We start from the raw sequence: 16,331 nt of genomic DNA, 5'->3' as shown, positions 1-16,331 counted from the left end.
GGGATGCTGTACTTTGTCGAATGCTTTTTCTGCATCTATGGAGATGATCATATGGTTCTTATTTTTAAGTCTATTGATGTGGTGAATAACATTTATTGATTTCCGTATATTGAACCAGCCTTGCATCCCAGGGATGAATCCTACTTGATCATGGTGGACAATTTTTTTGATATGTTTTTGTATCCGATTCACCAGAATTTTATTGAGGATTTTTGCATCTAGGTTCATTAGAGATATTGGTCTGTAGTTTTCTTTCTTTGAAGTGTCTTTGTCTGGTTTAGGTATCAGGGTGATGTTGGCCTCGTAGAATGAATTTGGAAGTTCTCCCTCTTTTTCTATTTCCTGAAGTAGCTTGAAAAGTATTGGTATTAGTTCCTCTTTAAAGGTTTTGTAAAACTCTCTGTATACCCATCCGGTCCTGGGCTTTTCTTAGTTGGTAGTCTTTTGATGGTTTCTTCTATTTCCTCAATTGATATTGGTCTGTTTAGGTTGTCTATATCCTCCTGACTCAATCTGGGCAGATCATATGACTTAAGAAATTTATCTATGCCTTCACTATCTTCTAATGTATTGGAGTATAAGGATTCAAAATAATTTTTGATTATCTTCTGTATTTCTGAAGTGTCTTTGTGATATTGCCTTTTTCATCCCGTATGTTAGTAATTTGAGTTCTCTCTCTTCTTCTCTTTGCTAGCATGGCTAAGGGTCTGTCAATTTTGTTTATTTTTTCAAAGAACCAACTTTTAGTTTTGTCAATTTTTTCAATTGTTTCTTTTGTTTCGATTTCATTAATTTCAGCTCTGATTTTCATTATTTCTTGCCTTCTACTTCTTTTGCTGTTGTTTTGCTCTTCTTTTTCTAGGATTTTGAGATGAAGTATGAGATCATTTATTTGTTGGTTTTTTTCTTTTTTTAAGGAATGAACTCTACGCAATGAATTTTCCTCTTAGAATTGCTTTCAATGTGTCCCATAGATTCCGATATGTTGTGTCTGTGTTTTCATTTATCTCTAAGAATTTTTTAATTTCCTCCTTGATGTCTTCTATAACCCATTGATCATTCAGTAACCTATTGTTCATTCTCCAAGTGATGCATGATTTTTCCTTCCTTCTTTTATCGTTGATTTTCAGTTTCATTCCATTATGATCAGATAAGATGCATGATATTATCTCTACTCCTTTATATTGTCTAAGAGTTGCCCTGTGACATAATGTGTGATGTATTTTTGAGAAGGATCCATGTGCTGCTGAGAAAAAAGTGTAACTGCTTGATGTTGGGTAGTATATTCTATATATGTCAATTAAGTCTAGGTTATTAATTGTGTTATTGAGTTCTATAGTTTCCTTATTCAACTTTTGTTTGGAAGATCTGTCCAGTGGTGAGAGAGGTGTGTTGAAGTCTCCCATGATTATTGTATGGTGGTCTATTAGACTCTTGAACTTGAGAAGAGTTTGTTTGATGAGCATAGCTGCACCATTGTTAGGGGCATATATATTTATGATTGTTATGCCTTGTTGGTGTATGGTTCCCTTGAGCAGTATGTAGTGTCCCTCTTTATCCCTTTTGATTAACTTGGGCTTGAAATCTATTTTATTTGATATGAGTATGGACACTCCTGCTTGTTTCCGAAGTCCATATGAGTGATATGATTTTTCCCAACCTTTCACCTTCAGCCTATGTATGTCTTTTCCTATCAAATGCATCTCCTGTAGGCAGCATATTGTTGGGTCTTGTTTTGTGATCCATTCTACTAGCCTGTGTCTCTTAATTGGTGAGTTTAAGCCATTAACATTTAGGGTTATTATTGAGATATGGGTTGTTCTTCCAGCCATATTTGTTTATTTATGTTACTAAACATGGTTTGTTTTCCTCTTTGATTATTTTCCCCCCTTTAGTGTCCTACCTCCCACTGTTGGTTTTCATTGTTATTTTCCATTTCCTCTTCCTGTAATGTTTTGCCAAGGATGTTTTGAAGAGATGGTTTTCTAGCTGCAAATTCTTTTAACTTTTGTTTATCGTGGAAGGTTTTAATTTCATCTTCCATCCTGAAGCTTAGTTTCGCTGGAAACACAATTCTTGGTTGGAACCCATTTTCTTTCAGTGTTTGAAATATGTTATTCCAGGATCTTCTAGCTTTCAGAGTCTGTGTTGAAAGATCAGCTGTTATCCTGATTGGCTTACCCCTAAATATAATCTGCTTCCTTTCTCTTGTAGCTTTTAAAATTCTCTCCTTATTCTGTATGTTGGGCATCTTCATTATAATGTGTCTAGGTGTGGGTCTCTTATGATTTTGCACATTCGGCGTCCTGTAGGCTTCTAGGATTTGGGATTCTGTCTCATTCTTCAAGTCTGGGAAGTTTTCTCGTATTATTTCATTGAATAGATTGCTCATTCCTTTGGTTTGAAACTCTGTCCCTTCCTGTATCCCAATGACTCTTAAATTTGGTCTCTTGATGTTATCCCATATTTCTTGGATGTTCTGCTCATGGTTTCTTAACAGTCTTGCTGAGCTGTCTATGTTCTTTTTAAGTTGAAATACTTTATCTTCATTGTCTGATGTTCTATCTTCTAAGTGTTCTACTCTGCTGGTAGTATTCTCCATTGAGTTTTTAAGTTGGTTTATTGCTTCCTGCATTTCTAGGATTTCTGTTTGTTTGTTTTTATAACCTCTATCTCCCTGTATAGTTGATCTTTTGCTTCTTGGATTTGTTTATGTAATTCATTGTTTAAGTGATCTTTCATTGTCTGATTTTGCTGTCTGATGTCTTCCTTGAGACTCCAGATCATCTGAAGCATGTATATCCTGAATTCTTTATCTGTCATTCCATCTGCTGCAGCTATTACCTCTTCTAACGTTGAGTTGACCTGCATTGCTTGTGGTCCTTTCTTTCCTTGTCTCTTCATACTGTTTGCGTTCCTTTCTAGTTGGTGAAACTGTTGTGCTATTGAATTTTCCCCCTATATATTTATATTGGTCTTGTATAGTTGCAAAGTCTCCCTCGCAGGCGCGGGCGGCGGCTCTGCCTCTCCTCCAATTGGGGCAATGTGCCTACCACGCCGGCAGGCCGCTGGGCCTGCTCTGAATGTCGGTAGCAGGTCCACCTACCTTGCAGGCGCGGGCGGCGGCTCTGTCCCTCTGCGGGCCGCTAGGCTTGTTCTGTCGTTGGTCGCAGTTCTGCCTACTTTGCAGGCGCAGGCAGCGGCACTGCCCCTCTGCAGGCCTCTGGGGCTGTTCTGCCAGTGGGTCGCAGGTCTGCCTACCTTGCAGGCGCGGGGGGGGGGGCGGCTCTACCCTTCCTCAGGCCACTGGGCCTGTTCTGTCTGTCGGTTGCAGGTCTGGCCTGTTCTGTTGGTGGTCACAGTTCCGTCTACCTTGCAGGCGCGGGGGGAGGGGGCGGCTCTGCCTCTCAGCAGGCCGCTGCTCCTCTTCTGCCGGTGGGTCGCAAGCCCGCCTACCTTGCAGGAGTGATTGGAAGCTCTGCCCCTCCGCGGGCCACTGGGCCTTTTCTGTCGGTGGTCACAGTTCCGCCTACCTGGCAGGCGCGGGGGGTGGGGGTGGCTCTGCCCCTCAGCAGGCCGCTGGGCCTGTTCTGTGGGTGGTCACAGTTCTGTCTACCTTGCAGGCGCCAACATTTAGCATTTTAAACTTGTAAATTAATCGGATGTCTAAGAAAATTACTTATAAATATAAATAATCCCATTCAAATCTACTTTACTTATTTTACCAAAATATCAGAAAAAGTGTATTGAACAGTATTCGCCATTTCTTCCTTGTTGAAGAAAAGTTCTAGAACCAAGGGATATTAGACAATTTATAGACATAAACATTTTATTGGTCTTTGACCACCTAGAAAGACTTCTAAGATTAATTTTATTGACCACTTAGAAAGACTTGTAAGCTTATTTTAAAGATATCTTTATTTTCATCTGTTTACCCAATTTAAATTGAACCATTTAAATCACGTGAATTAAAGATATTTGGATCAATTATTTTTTCAAATTTTGTGAGCACTCCTTATATATCTGCCAATTTTCATGTCATGTACATGATATATGGACATAATATGTGCGTATGTCCATATATCATGTGCACATAAAGCATATATCATGCACATATATCATGTGCATCATATAGACATATGTGTGTATGTCAATATATCATGTGTACATAACACAAGGGTGCACATATAACACAATAGTAAAGGCATTGTAGTTTTTTGTAGGTGAAATCTCCATTGCAATGTTTAAAAACTCCACGTTAAATAAAAATAGAACTGATCAGAAAAACATTAACCTAGAGGTCTGTAGGATCAAAATCAATCGTGAGCTCAAAAAAATACTGAATCTAAGTAAAAGCAAGAGTCCTGGAAAAAATGACCGGCCAGTAATTAGTAAAGACCATACAATTTACTTTTTGGTTTAATTTAGTTTGAGTTCAGGTAAAAGACACTTTTACTTCCCCCCCCCCCCCGCCCTTGGGCCTCAGATCAGTCTCCTACTGAGCTTGCAGGCTTCTTTCATTTGTGTTTCAATGTAAGTCCTGGCTGAAGTAAGGAAGGAGCAGGAAAAACTGCTATTCTGAGCAGAAACCTCATGCCCAAGGCACTTTCACCATTTTTTTTTTCTAGTTGGTAATTAGACAGGTTTGGATGTTAAAAATTATGATACCCCATTTTCTATTAATTTTGAGAACAAAGCTATGGTATTAAGCTCCTTACTGAGCAGGTCCATTATTTTGTGTGAGGATTTCTAGGGCCTCAGCAACAAACAGGTTAAATTTTGCTCCATAGGTAAGTTGAGAACAGGGGCTCAAAATAAGCCCCCCCCCTCCCGATTTAATGTCTTAAAGGCTTCCAAAACCTGTTCATAACTCAGAAGGGGAGTAAACTTTTTTGGTAAATTTATCCTTTAAAAGTAGGTGGTCCTTTATGGATTCAGGATTTAGAGTAGTGTTTTTATTGTCTCCTTGAGTTTCTCATGAAAAAAGCAGGGCTTTCCAGGGGGCCCTGAGTAATATCAGAGACTTTGGAATAGTTAATGGACTTTTGTCTGATCTTCCTGAGGCCTTCAAGGACCAACATTTGGAAATGTGTAATCTTCTAAGCATCCTGTTCATCATCTGGGCCCCAGTCAGGATGGAAATTGCCTGTGCTCTAGGTGAATAATTAGGTTTGTTTCTAGTTTGTGATGCTGGGGCCTGGGCAAGATGTAGGTCCATCCCCAAATTCTTTAGCTACTTACTTTAGGGTGGCCCCCTTATTATTGGAGGCTAAAGTTGCTAAGTAATAATATAATGTCTTTCCAGGTGAGGTCAAGCACCTGGCTTAAGTTTAGAAACATCCCAATATATTTATTTAGATCCTCCAAAAATTTCCCCGAATTTGTTCTTATTTGTTTTAAGCTAGTGGTGGGGGTTCTATTGATTTCTCTTCCTCGGTAGGTGATTACTTAAGGTCTTCCCTCCGGGTAGACATTCAGGTTAGGCCTGACAACACATGAAAATGAGGCACTTTTCCTGGTCACTTGTAATTTCCCAGTATGGAGACTAGTGGTCAATCTACAAACTGACTTGAGAGAGAAGCCCCCGCCTGAGTGATGGATTAGGGACATCTCCCTAAACTTGAGCTTAATTAGGGTCCAGAAAACCTGTTTCTCATCACCTGGCTTTGCCAAAGTTATTTCTGGCTTCCTCTGACTGAAAGGACAAAGAAATTGAAATGTAAAGGACAAGGTTTGTAAAGTTTTTAAGTTGCATTCAGAACCTGAAATTCATGTGGCAGTAAAACAGTTCCCGGAACTGCCCATTAGATGTGTGTCGAAATCTCCCCTGACCACCTAGTTGCTTAACAACCCCCTCCCAGAAACCGTGCAGTGCAGCACGTATACACCTCAGGGCTTAAACCAATCAGTTTGAATGTATACCCCTTCTTAGTACTGACCAATCACCCCCTCCCGACCTGTTCCCACCAGTGAATGTGCTAATCATGTTTTAGAGTTGTTATTTGATTTTCCCGCAGTATGTGATGATTTGCTAAGGGATGCTATGATGTATGTAAAGTCCCTGCCCTCTCCAAAGAGTGTATATAAACTCTGCTTAAGTTGTTCTCGGGGTTCTTGGTTCTTTGCTCCTCTGAAATGAGCTCTGAGCCCCAGCATGCTGGACCCCCAATAAACCCTTTGCTGTTGCATGAGACAGTCTCTTGGTGGTCTTTTCCTCTTAAGTTCACCCAACCTTTACATGACAAAGTGCTAGGGTCCCAGTTTGCCCTATGCCATAGACCCTGAGAGGATTCAGACTTAAGGGCATTATTGCTTTCCTCCCTGCCACTATAACTCCTGATTATGAAAACCTATGAAAAAAGAGGATAATTGTATATGTCATAACCTTTTGTGCCTAATGGCTGTCCTGTAGACTAAGGGAATCTCCTAGGGGTAAGGGGAACATCTGTTGGTTGTTAAGCACATAACAAACACAATTTCTTGGAGGAATTTATGAGAGTAGTTGGTTCAAATAGAGTGCCCCTATTTGAGTACATTAAGTACATCTGAGCATAGGAACAGTAATGGGAGATTTTAAACTGGCTTGTGAAGGCTAACTAAGTGAACAAAGGGAACCTGGATGTTTTCTTGCTAATCATCCCATGTCTTTCTCTCTGTTCCACAATCTTAATTGCTAGCATTTCTGCTTGGCAAAGGAAGGGAGCATCCAGGAGGGAATAGATGCAGGGTTAGGAGTGTTGTGTGGCCCACGCAGAGGCAAATGTAATTGGGGCTTTCCCTCAGTGCCATTCCTCTACTGATCACTTTAGATACCCCTTAATGCAGTTGGGAGGAGTTTTCAGAGAAGAAACCTTAGGATTTTCGCCTGAGGTAGCCCAGGCCAGAAATTCCGCAGTTGTTCCATACTTCTTCATCCACCTCCACACATCCAAGGCAGATAGAGACTAGGGACACTGTGTACTCACACCAATTGCTCTCCCAGCCTGAACAGAAGAATAGGAAGTGGCTTCAGCAGAACCCAACAGGCCTGCTCTGTATTGAACAGGTGACTGAGAGCTGCCTCCGCCAGGAAACCTTTCACCTGAGTCTTGAAGAGTGGTGGCTGCACTAACTGCATTTAAATAGCCAACAGGTGCCCATCATCCTTCAAAATGAAAGGGACAGAAAGATGCACCTCAAACAGATGTGGAGTGCATGGAGAGGACCTTATCTCAGTGCAGACCTTGGGGAACCTCCAAATATAATACTGCCTGTTGTTGGTGAGTCCTGCTTCCCCACATGTTGAAGTTTGAATATTAGAAAAGCTCGCCGAGGCAAGCATATGAAGCAGGGTTTATTTAAAAAGGGGTAACACAGACTTCTCCCACGGGGAAGAAAGGGGCCATAGCTGGTATCATGCTATCCCAAGAGGCAGGTGTTCTGCCCTTTTTATATGTCCTAGGCTTCCTTTGTTCTCCTGCCTTTCCCCCCTTATCTTTCTCCTTTCTGCATTTTTGAATATTACTTAAATTGCTAACTTACATAGAGTTCACATGTAAATAAGACTTTGTGCCTAAGAAAGGAAGGATGGGCAGAATATTTGTAGTGATTGTTTGCAAAGAAATAAATTAAGTGTAAAAAATTTCCCTAAAGCCAAGATTTTGGGGAAAGGGTATAGTTAAAGGTGGCAGAGAATAGTTGTGATCCCCTGGGATTCTGTGGATACCAAAGCCTTAAAATTTTTCAAATGTGATTAAGTCTGAAGAGAAAGGGAAAGCATGTTTTAATAATGAATTAAAGTACAAATACAAGTTTTAAGCTTAGAAATTATGCTGATAAATCAACAAAGGACCCAAATTTCCTCTTACCTAAGTATGAATATTAAAAAGAGCTCAAGGGAAAATTTTTGGTTTATTATATTTCTAGATAAAGTAAGACTCTGGAGTAGAAAAACAAAAATTCAATTAAAATGTCAAAGAAAAAGCCAATTTTGTGATGAGATATTGTAATAGATCTTGACTACTGTCATTAACTTATGAAGTAGCTTACGAAGTGAAATTTATTAAGAATGAATAACAGAATTTGAACGTTCAAACAACATAGGGAGGTAATTGCACTTGCAATATTCTTGAAGGGAATCTCTTTTAAGTTCAGTTAAAATCTTGATACATGCATCTATAAAAAATATTCTCACTTTCTTCCTGTTTCTTCACTTGAGATTTTTTCTATAAAGTTAATTTGCATATTTTCTGACAGCTTGATTTTTATTTGATCTGTATGCCCTTTGCTACCTTCCTAAATATGTGTTTCATAATTATCTGAGCTATAGTAATGATAGAGAGATAATGATAACCATATCTTGTTTTGAATCTAGACTGTTGGTAATTTGTAAGAACTGCTCAATTAGTACAGTAAAACCCTTAAGGAGACTGAGTTGCAGCAAACATTAGATACCAGGTCTACTGAGACCAAGGAAAGAAAATCATTTACAAAATATATATGAGTTTAAATGATGGCATAGTCTGGAGACATGAAAGTCAAACAAATTAAATCAGCATCCAATGACAATTATGTTTTGAAATGCTCTGCAGTCCATTTAGGAATGTAAAATACACAGGCATTTTAAAAATTTCATTAAATTGTTCATTCTCTACTGAGAGAATACTTTCAAATTTATGGGGCTACTACAAGCCTTTATCCTGATTCAGTATATTATCTAACAGCTAGATTTTTATCTAATAATTTAGTTATGTTTGAATTTGTTTTCTTTTAGTTTTCTTGAATTTATTGTGAAAATGCAATTTTAAAAGCAATAGTTTTTCATTATGAAAGTGGTATTTTTTTTGGGGGGAGAATATGTATTTATCTAACTGCCAAAAGTTCTTAATGGAAAGCTACTTATTGAAAAAAGAGCTATTCTACCTTTTTGTTCCTTAGAGAATAAACACTGATTGTCTATATTAGAAGCTTCTTAATTAATAATACATGGTATAATATTAGATTAAAGATTTCTAATAAAATATTTTTACTTATTGTAATTGTCAACAATTTTACTTTTAAAAAAGTATTTTAATTGTATATAAATATAGGTGTATACATGTTAGCATATGTGTATATATTAATTTGATTATATATGTTAAATTAAAAGTCACATATATGTGTATATACATCTCCCATTCTGAGAAAGGGACTGAGAGTAAATACTAGCTCCTGACTCAGCAAGTTTGTAGTTGGTGGAGATCCTTCTTCCCAAGGGCTCAGAACTCAAGTCTCCAATTGTTGCACAATACTGATAGGATTTATTTATACTGGAGATGTTACTGATACTAGCAATTCCATCTTTTACTCAACTGTCCATTTGCCTCATAAACTACATACTAAAAAGATCATTCTTTGCTGTCTTATCAACAGTGCCAAATTAATGAAAGATGGTGGGGCGGGTGGGTTCAGAGACCATTCAGTATGTGGAAGCAATATTTATTGTGGCCTCATAGCAGCAGGCCTCATGATACAACCAATGCAAGACCAATATGCATAAAGTTCAGAGTCACAGAATGGTAGTAATGGATGAAGTTGGTGAGGAAATCAAGAGAAATACTTTGGGAGATGTTATGCCATACAAATAGTCTCATCATAACCATAAGAACAAAAGACTCAAACATAAGAACAAATTCACATTTTATCAAAGACTATCTAAGTGTAGTATGGAGAGACTTTTTTAAAATTACTTTTTAGTTATAGATGGACACACTATTTATCTTTATGTGGTGCTGAAGCTTGAACCCAGTGCCTCGCATGTGCTATGCAATCACTGTACCACTGATCCACTACTGAAGCCCCATGGAAAGGACTTTGAAGGGGTCAGAATAATATACATAGACCCAGAGTCAGCTAATATTAATTTAAAGTGAAATAGCCAATTGATAGCACATACACGTGCACACACACACACACACACAACCTATAAGTAGCATTCACAGGACTTATTTATAAAATCTAATTCTTAAGCTGAGCCTGGTGTTGATGCATCTAAATATCATATGATTTAGATTAATAGGTACTATATTTGTTTATGAATACTTTCTTTTCAGAGGAAAAAAAAATGGATGATATATTATTCACATTGGTGAGTCTACTTGACATAGACATTCTGAAAATCAACTTAGCAACACACATTTGGCCAGATCTTTTCAAAGCAACCAAGAAAAGCCACCCAAAGAGATACTTACGTGCAAATGTATCCATTATAGCACACATTTGAATGCAAAAACCTGGAAATTTACCTCTGAATTTAAGAGACAGATAAAAAATATAAAAGACTAATAACTAAATAGGTATAGAATGATTAATAGGCTGTCCCTTAAAATGATACTTTCAACATAGAATATTATCATAAAAATTTTTGAAATAAAACATGATCATATTTAAATATATCAATATTGGCATTAGAATAAAATGGAGGGCATTTTCTCTCTAGTCCTGAAAACATTTCAAAACTACTGAAGATCTACTGAGTATCAACTAGAAGGAGATATTCTTTCAGTGCAATATCTTCAACAGGCATAGGTCAAGAATATGTGAGATAGCTAAGATGTCTAAAAATATTAGGGAAGTGGGGTTGCTGGGTTAAATGACTTTTTGTGATTGAGGCAGGAGGATTTACAAACCTTAGAAAGAGCCCTGCTTGAAGACTTTTTCACTACAAGAGAATAGTTTCACTCCCTGGTAGTCCCATTGACCACCATCAAAATTAGTTGACATGAAAGAAAGACAATAAGATTCTCAGACCATGGAAGCCTTTCTTTGCAGCCAAGTAGGCTGCAAAAAACAAAACAAAAACAAAAACAAACAACAACAACAACCAAAAAAACGGTCTGATTGAAGTTGATACACAGAAAGAAGCTGTTTGGTTTTCTTGTAACTTTTCACTTACTGGCTCCATCTATTTCCTGCTAGGTTCCAGCCTCAGGTTGTATTAAATGTATATGTATTTCTATAACAAATTCTACCTTCAGCAGCACTTTAAAAATGTATGATAGTAATAGGGAATAGACCTACTTTATTTGCTTGAGAGATCACAACAAAGGCCAAACAATAGATTTTTTCAGAGCATCAGGTATTGGAATGTTTAGATTTTTTCCCTAGGCAGATAAATTCTGAAAACAGAATAGGTGGCCTTGTGAGCTTCCTAACACTAACAATGTTAAACCAGAGGCTGTGTGACCTATTGAGAGTGAAGTCAGAGGACTTCTTTATTAAATAGGAGGTTGGGCTGAATATCTAAAATTCTCTTTTTTCAGAAGAAAAAAAACAAATGAGTCTGGCAAGGCTTTTTGTTATCATGTTTTGTGTTTGTGATGCATAAGTATTTAATGTTTTTAATGTTACTGATGAATTAGTTGGCATAGATAATGCGAGTGTAAAGTATTCTTGAGAGAGCAAAAGAATAATTTTTGAGAAATTTATTTTTGTAATGAATTTGATAATTAACTATGCAACATCACATTGCACTAGAGGTGTTGCTATTCATTTCAATAAGAGATACATGATTAGAAAGAAGTGGTTATCGAATGGATATTACACAAAATGTACATTTCAGGGAAATATGATAATCATTATTGTCATTTGATGCTGATTAAGATAAAATGATTTCCTGAAAATGATAATTAATTTTAGAAATGTATTCTCATTGTTGCAAGAAAAGTGGTAACACTTAAAGGATTAAATTAGAAATATATTATTTAGTAATAATATATGCCAAGCAGGGCATGGCATATACCTGTAATCCCAGCAGCTTGGAGGCTGAGACAAAAGGATGGTCAGAGCCATCCTCAACAATGGTGAGGCACTAAGCAACTCAGTGAGACCCTGACTCTAAAAAAAAAAAAAAAAAAAAAAAATACAAAATAGGGCTGGGGAGGTGGCTTATGGATTGAGTGCCCTGGAATTTAATCCTTGGTACCAAAAATAAATAATAATAATAATAATACATGTCAAATGTCAATCCTACTCTTTGATAGGCATTGTAGAAAACATTTCATTTATTTAACATAATCTTTTAAATAAGTATCAGATGAGAAATCTAAGCCACAATTTAAATTTTTTGATTTGTGTTATGTAGGTATAACAAGAATTAATACTCAGATCAAGTTGAGTCAAGGTGAATCATGTCTGGCTTCTCTAACCAACAACTTAGAAATATTAGTAGATGAAAATGACAAAGTTATATTTCTTCACAATTCACAGTTCAATGTAATTTTGGCTGAATAGAGGAGATATTAGGCCTCTAGATATTCAGAAAACCAGGTATCTTCCATCTAGTAACTTCCTTGATCTCTCAGGTCTTCAGAGTTTTGCAACATTTTCTGTGATGACAGAAACCCTGGAGGATTGCATGAGTTTTGGGGAGAGCCTGGATGTAGCACATATGACTTCCCTAACTGGAGGCTGTGAGGCAGAGCCACCTAACAGTAGAGGTTCAGGAATCTTTCCTACATCTGATTTGCATAACCAAACTACTTAGTTGAACATTTCTCATCACTCACACTCATTATGCCCACCTACATGTATTGTGTTTTAGGTAGTCAGGGCTTTATTGTTTTTATTTAGAGGAAAATAGAAGAAAAAAGCAATTATTTGGTCTCATGCACAGACAATTAAGTGGATGCATGGAGCTAATGAGGCTTTTAAAAACCAGACCAGAATACCAATCATTCAAGATTCTTACAATTGAAGAATTGGACCTTAAATGCTCCCCAAAGGTCCATGTATTGAAGCTTGGGTATCCAGTTGATGTTCCTATGGGAGGAGTTAGAACATTTAGGATGTGACATCTAGTGAAAGGAGCTCAGGATATCCCTGATTGGGGCATTCCCTTGAAGGGGATATAGGGACTGTGAGAACTCCCTGCCTCTCTTTTTTCTTCCTAGCACCAAATGGTGAGCAGCCTCATCTGTCCTGCACTTCTGCAATGATGCACTGTGCTGTCATTGGCCCAAAACAAAGTGGTCAAGTGACTATGGACTAAAATCTTTGAATCCAAGGACCAAAATCAATTTTTCCTCCTGATGTCAGGTACTTTTTCTTAAAAATGGAAAGCTGACAAATGCAGAAAATTGGTATGGAAAATGAAGTTATTACTGTGACTAAATCTGACAATGTGATTCAGAAGCTTTTGGCAATGGTTTATGGGAGGAGTTTGGAAAAGTTTGGAGACATCCAAATTAGGAACATTCAGGAGATTTCTGTGGGAGCTCAGAAGACTGGAATGCTGATAGAAATGCAGACAGAAAAGGCCAAGCTTAAAAGTTTTCAGATGGAAATGAAAACTCTCTTGGAATTTGAACTAGTGTCCACTTGAGTTCTATTCTGAGGAAGAACTTGTGTCTATATTTTGTCCATAAGACTTGATGGAGGCTGACTTTAAAGGTGACAGGCTAGTTTATCAGGTGGAGAAAATTTCAAAACATCACAGCATGCAGTCTGTGGTGTAGGTATTGTTGGCTATTTTAAAGCCAGAATGGCCATGAAAATTGAGAGCAAAAAGCACAACAGAAAGATCTGAAGCGAGCATTCTTTGAAGTCAAGAATCCACTGATGTTTCTTGCTTTTTCTCCACCTTTCTAACTTCTGACTTCTTGACATCATCTTATTATGATTCTGTTTCCTTTTGTCTTTCTTGTTTGTATTTTATATCTACTGCTTATTTCTTTGTGGCCTTTCGGAATATTCTGTGAGCAGCCTGAGAATTTACTCCATCTTTTCTCTTTTCTTACCTTCTTAATCATCTCTTTCTTCTTCAGAATCCAATGTTGTCCTAATACCTGCTTTATTTTTTTCTTCTGTCCTTAGTCCTTTTGGACCTGCTTTCTAGATAGTTCTTCTCTTGGCCTTTCTTTCTTGTCTTCTTCACTTACCACCTCTGTCACTCTTTGATGACCGATGACCGATCATCCTGGGTCTGCCCTTGTTGTTAGAGTGCTGACAAAAACATTCTTCCCCTTTTGGACTCACTTTTAGGTTAGTGGATGTTGTGTTTGTTTTCACTGCTCTTGCCTCAGATTCTACTTGTTTCTCTGCCTTTCTCTTCTGAAAACTTTCAGAATGGTTCTGCCCATTATCCTAATCACCTTCACACTGCTGGCTCTTTCTTCAAGATCATTATCTTGTCTTGACTTTCTACTTCCCTTCTCTTCAACAGCAATATCAGCTGACACATTCAATGGGTTAGTTAATGTCTGTTGACTTGAAAAATTTCACTTTGGAGTTGCTGTTTATCCCCCTTAGGCCTTAATTAAAGCATAATCCTTTATTTGGTTTGATATGCGTTTCCTTTTCTGAGCAAGGAAATGAGCCTCTTGATTCTAAAAGAGCAGTCTCCGTGAGTTACATAGAAGATAAAAAATGGGTAGCATTTTTAGTGGATGGATTTACACTCCCACCAAGAACTTTATCTGCTAAAGCTGGTAAGAAAAATAACTTTTCATCTGGTGGAGTTGAGATCACCAGTTTTGATCCTTTGAATCATATTTTAATGTCAATGACAGGAGTCTAAGCTCTAGGGAGTACTATAGATAGGGAGGGAGGACTATAGAGCTGTAGAGGTATAGATACGGAGGGGCTACTGCTGGGTAAGCAGGTGTGAGCAGAGGCAAGAGGCTGGGGTGTCAGCTGGGGTCTTCAAGAGAGGGGATTATAATTGATATGTTAAGTTGTTGATATTGTTATGATGACCACATATGTACAGATGATGCCTCCAATAAGTGCTTCTCAAGTCCAAAACTTCCAAACATCCAGCAGGTCCTCTCCTCACCTCAGATTTCCACTTCAGGATCATAACCTAGACTTCATCCATACCAGTAACTCAGCCACTTTCAAAATCTCAATTTCAATGGTCCCCTTCTCTCATTATAAACTTTTGATTTTCCATCTCAGACTCTTCTATTCACCAGCTCTAATAATTGTTCTGATTGCCCTATAGTTGAGTTTACCTGCTTTGGATTGTCTCAATTCTCTGTCATTCTTATTGCCTTTTTGTTTTTTTACTAGCTTATCTTTCCTTTATCCATCCTTAGCTGTCTTCCCTCTTTCCCTGTATTTAACTCACCCATTTCTTCATTGATGTCATGGTAGTGTTCAAGAATCTAGATGATTCCATTGAATGTTCTCATTAAATTCAAGACAAAAAGCCTCAAATGTGCTACCAGGCAATTCTCTTCCAATTCTTTTCCACTTTGATGGGAAATCCTACCTTCTTTCAGTTGATGATCTTATGTGGTCGGTCACTGAAACTATAAGTGATCAAAAACAAATTTCCATTTTTTCACCAATACACCTACTACCTAATTTTTACCCTATCACCACAGATGAACAGAGGCACTTAGTTCTTTCTGTGTCTTCTCCTCAAAGACTTCTACAATTGCCCACTATATCTCTTAGATCATCAGTTTTCTCCTCCTAATCTTGCTGATAATCAATATCACTATTCAAATAACCCATAATAAGCCTTACCTTAAAATCATTTTCTCTTGAAACCCAAATTTCATTTGATATCAACCCAATTCATGAATTACTTAAAAGTTATCTATATTTTTCTTCTTACTTCCCATTCTCATAAATCCTTTGAATTTCAATGAGTTGATTATACTAACCATTATTTTGAAATCGCTCTAGCCTAGGTTATTAAAGACATCCATTTTTTGATATTAGCTGTTCTAATAGGTATGGAATCATGTCTGTTGTGGTTTCCCTGATGGTTAGTGGTCTTGTTCAGTTATTCATTATCTATTTGTATGTCTTCTTTTTGAAAAAATTACAAACATTGTTGAGAATATGAAGAAAGAGAAACCTGGTAGACTCTTGTTGGAGTTTAATCAATATAGCCATTTTACAAAAGAGTGTAGAACTTCCTCCAAAAATTAAAACAGAAATTACTGTATTACTCAGTAATTCTCTCTAATGGGTGTATGTAAAAAAAGGAATTGGAATCAATATGTTCAAGAGATGCCAGACACCAATGTTCATTGTAGCATTATTTACAATAACCAAGTTATGGAATCAGCCCAAGTATCTGTCAATCTGAATGGATAAGGAAAATACGGTAAAAATATGCTTTTCTGGGGTTTTGTTTGTTTGTTTGTTTTTCCACAAGCCTTTTTCTAAAACTCCTTAACTTGTTCCTTTTTAATTTTTCTACCTTCAAAGTTTAGAGTACCTCAGTGCTCTGTCCTGAGTTTCCTTCTCTTCAATATCTATTCTTACTCCCTAAGAAATCCCATCTAAAACATTCAATATAACTACTTTCAATATATTTCTCAATTTTATAATTATGTCTTTAAATAGAATTTACCTCT

This window comes from Marmota flaviventris, chromosome 3 (assembly GCF_047511675.1).
Source record: "Marmota flaviventris isolate mMarFla1 chromosome 3, mMarFla1.hap1, whole genome shotgun sequence".
Lineage (NCBI taxonomy): Eukaryota > Metazoa > Chordata > Mammalia > Rodentia > Sciuridae > Marmota > Marmota flaviventris.
Note: the sequence above shows the minus strand (reverse complement) of the source record.